Source organism: Eschrichtius robustus, chromosome 15 (genome assembly GCF_028021215.1).
Source record: "Eschrichtius robustus isolate mEscRob2 chromosome 15, mEscRob2.pri, whole genome shotgun sequence".
In the NCBI taxonomy this organism is placed as follows: domain Eukaryota; kingdom Metazoa; phylum Chordata; class Mammalia; order Artiodactyla; family Eschrichtiidae; genus Eschrichtius; species Eschrichtius robustus.
The window spans coordinates 55,509,691-55,513,902 of record NC_090838.1 but is presented as its reverse complement, the minus strand read 5'-3'; positions in this window follow the sequence as shown (position 1 = coordinate 55,513,902).

The following is a 4,212-nucleotide window of genomic DNA, read 5'->3' as shown; positions in this document are numbered from 1 at the left end:
TATTTTGCCTGGAGACTTTTTGGTGTATGGTGGGTGAAAAGTTTAAAGATCATTTTGAATTGGTAAAAAATTAGGTCTATTTGAAAGCTATGCAGCGTTATTGCTTTTAAGCGCCAACATAAACTAACCAGTATGAAATCTTGTCTAATGGAGACAAGTCTTAGACTTTCTTTAACAAATACCTAAGGCACACTTGAAATTTGTAAGATGCCTATTATTTGGAATGGATAAAACAAAAGGTTTGAGAACTATCTTCTTAACTGAGTTTAACTCCCTCTTGCAATCTCGTCTAATGATTAGCTTATTTTAAAAATCCTCTTATTTACGAACAGTATGAATGTAAAGTTCGCTTAATCATTCAATAAACATTGAGACCATTTCCAGGCCCGTGTGTAAAGAGTAATTAGGTTTTTGGGTTTTTTTTTAAATAAATTTATTTATTTATTTATTTGGCTGTGTTGGGTCTTCGTTTCTGTGCGAGGGCTTTCTCTAGTTGCAGCCAGCGGGGGCCACTCTTCATCGCGGTGCACGGCTTCTCACTGTCGCGGCCTCTCTTGTTGCGGAGCACAAGCCCCAGACGCGCAGGCTCAGTAGTTGTGGCTCACGGGCCCAGTTGCTCCGCGGCAAGTGGGATCTTCCCAGACCAGGGCTCGAACCCGTGTCCCCTGCATTGGCAGGCAGATTCTCAACCAATGCGCCACCAGGTAAGCCCCTGGTGTTTTTTTTTTGTTTTTTTTTTTAATTTTTATTTATTTATTTATTTATTTATGGCTCTGTTGGGTCTTCGTTTCTGTGCGAGGGCTTTCTCTAGTTGCGGCAAGCGGGGGCCACTCCTCATCGCGGTGCGCGGGCCTCTCACCATCGCGGCCTCTCTTGTTGCGGAGCACAGGCTCCAGACGCGCAGGCTCAGTAATTGTGGCTCACGGGCCTAGCTGCCCTGCGGCATGTGGGATCTTCCCAGACCAGGGCTCGAACCCGTGTCCCCTGCATTGGCAGGCAGATTCTCAACCAATGCGCCACCAGGTAAGCCCCTGGTGTTTTTAAAAATAAATTTATTTATTTATTTTTGGCTACGTTGAGTCTTTCGTTGCTGCACGTAGGCTTTCTCTTGTTGCGGCAAGCGGGGGCTACTCTTTGTTGCGGTGCCCGGGCTTCTCATTGCAGTGGCTTCTCTTGTTGTGGAGCACGGGCTCTAGGCACACGGGCTCAGAAGTTGTGGCTCCCGGGCTCTAGAGCGCAGGCTCAGTAGTTGTGGCACAAGGGCTTAGTTGCTCCGCGGCACGTGGGATCTTCCCAGACCAGGGCTCAAACCCATGTGCCCTACATTGGCAGGCAGATTCTTAACCACTGCGCCACCAGGGAAGTCCAAGAGTAATTAGGTTTTAAACTCGCCACTTTGCAGCATTCAGATTCTTTAAGCTGCCTCCTCCCCTCAACTTTAAAATCTTTTTCTAAAATTTAACAGTGAAGTTTCTTTATTCAGTGAATGCTTGAAGCAGATGACTTGTCACCAGAGGTGGGGTCTGGGAGCCTCTCCGAGGAGAGGAGGTAACTGAGGCCAGGGAAGAGGTGCTTAGAATGAGAAGATGAGGAAGGCAGTGCCTGGCGAGGCATAGCACCAATGGAGCATTCAAGGAACGACTAAAAGCTGCTGTGGTGCTGCAGGAATGAAACACCCTGTCCAGGCCCTCTTGGGGGAAGAACTTAATTTCCCAGGGCAGGGTCCCTCTCTGACTGGCCTTGACTGACTCGGTGCCCCAGGATGACTGGGCTTGTCTTGTACCCTAGTGAAGCCCATTCACACCTTCACCTCACAGCGCCAGACAGCACAGCAGAAAAATCTGGAGGAGCATAGGACACAACAACAGACATGAACCAAAGATGGTTGCACAGATGGGTCTTTAGAGAGGACAGGTTACTGCAGGGACAGTAGGTTGGTGGCAGGGGAGTGTGGCTGGGGCTCTCTGATGTCTAAAAGGAACCATGGTAAAAAGTTAGTTTTGAAGCTCACAGACCTTTGGTTAGGATTCCAAGTAACACTTGTTCAAGAGCCTCCAGAGAATGCCTAACTTACATGTCCAGTTTCAACTAGGGCCTAGCATCTTATGGCAGAAGAATCAGCCACCTCAGAAGGAGGGCAGCCTGGCATCTCTGAGGCTTTGCGGGCATTGGACTCAGTGGTTCCCAAGATGCTCACATGTTGTTAGAAAAGACAGCAACTTCCTGTGGTTAGAGGGAAGACTGGGGCCCTTCTTGGTAGAGCTTGGTGCAGCCTACACTGGCATCCTTTTTTTTTTTTTTTTAATAAACAATTCATAAGTTTTTTTAAAGTAATTGAATATTTTATTTATTTATTTATTTTTGGTTGCGTTGGGTCTTTGTTGCTGCGCGTGGGCTTTCTCTAGTTGCAGGAAGTGGGGGCTACTCTTCGTTGCGGTGCGCGGGCTTCTCATTGCGGTGGCTTCTCTTGCTGCGGAGCACGGGCTCTAGGCGCGCGGGCTTCAGTAGTTCCGGCACACGGGCTCAGTAGTTGTGGCTCGCGGGCTCTAGAGCGCAGGCTCAGTAGTTGTGGCGCACGGGCTTAGTTGCCCCGCGGCATGTGGGATTGTCCCGGACCAGGGCTCGAACCCGTGTCCCCTGCATCGGCAGGCGGATTCTTAACCACTGTGCCACCAGGGAAGTCCGTGCACTGGCATCTTTAACAAGATGTTATCTAAGTGGCGTTGATATTGCCACCTAACTTCCTTTTCAAACACCAGAATCGATAACGGCCATTTCCAGTAGTTGGGCAAGTTCATAGTTAAGCCGAAGGTGACCGTAAAGGAAGAAGTCAGGCTGACCTGGATTCAAATCCTGGCTTCACCACTTTCAGGTATGATAGATTAAAGATGGCTGCAAATTCTTTTCTACTCCTCCTCCCATTGAGAGGCAGACTTGATTCCCCTTCTCCTTTGACCAAGAGGGTGCAGTAGAAGTGATGCTAGGGCGGAGAAGACTTTCAGCCCCTGCCTGGCTCTCTCAGAATGTTCCGGAGACATTCCTTCTCAGGGAGGCTACTGTAGGCACTCTGGGGTGACAGCCCCAGCTAGCAGTTGTGCAACAAAGCTGTGTTTGGACATCTAGCTCAGTGGAGCCTTCAGATAACTAACTGCAGCCACAGCCAATGCCTAAGCGCACCTGCATTAGAGACCCCAAGTGAGGCACCCTCACCTCCAGCTGAGCCCCAGAGAACCATCAGCAATAATAATAATGTGTTGTTTTAAGCCAGTACATATTGGGTGAGATAAGCGCTCAGAGGTTTAGTTTCCTTCTGTAAAATGGGCAAAATAGCAGTATCCACTTCATAGAGTTATTGTGATATGAATGTAATAATGGTGGAAGTGCCAAACGCAGTGCTCGGCACACAGTAGGTCTTCAGTAAATGCCAAGCTCCTGCCTGCCCCTTCTCCAGGAGGCTATATATCCCAGGTATGAGTGAATCTTGGCCACTGCTCCAAACTTCCTGGGCAGACACCCAACTTTCCTCAGAGGGAATGCCTAGGATCAAATTTGAAAGTGGGGTTGGAGAGCACTTGATTTTTTTCTTTCTGGGACAATATGTGACCCCTTTAAGAAAAATATCACCACCTTGTATGAGGAAAACGGTGTGTTTCTTTCTTCCTCCTCAATTTAAGAGATCAAGGAATTAAGTCTTCACCTTTTTTTTTTTTAAACAAGAAATATGCTTGCTCACGCTGAAAAGTACCGGCTTGAAATAAAACAACTCTCCTTCTGTTTCACAGCCAGCAGGTTTTCTGCAGCACCCAGCCCTGCAGAGCCACAGACTGCATGCACAGTGGGCAGACTTTGTTGAACAGATGAACAACTGTGGCTTAATCTGTTTTGGGAAAAGAAAAAAAGTCCTGAAGCAATTGATAAACAGGAGGCTGAGGTCAGCGTGAAGGAAGAGTAAATGAGGCCAGATTGGGGACCGCTGAAACGTAAGCCTCTTTCATCCCCAGTCTTGAATCAGGGGGGGCGTGTGAGTGATAGTCAGGACTAATCTGCTGGGAAAGGGGCTGAGAACCTCCTGCACTGCCTGAGTTTGGAGTTATGTTTTCATTATCATTCAAAATTATTTTAAAATTTATTTTATATTCTTTTACTTATTTATTAATCAAAATTTTTTTCCAAAATTCTTTGAAGTATAACACAGAAAAGTGTACAAATCCT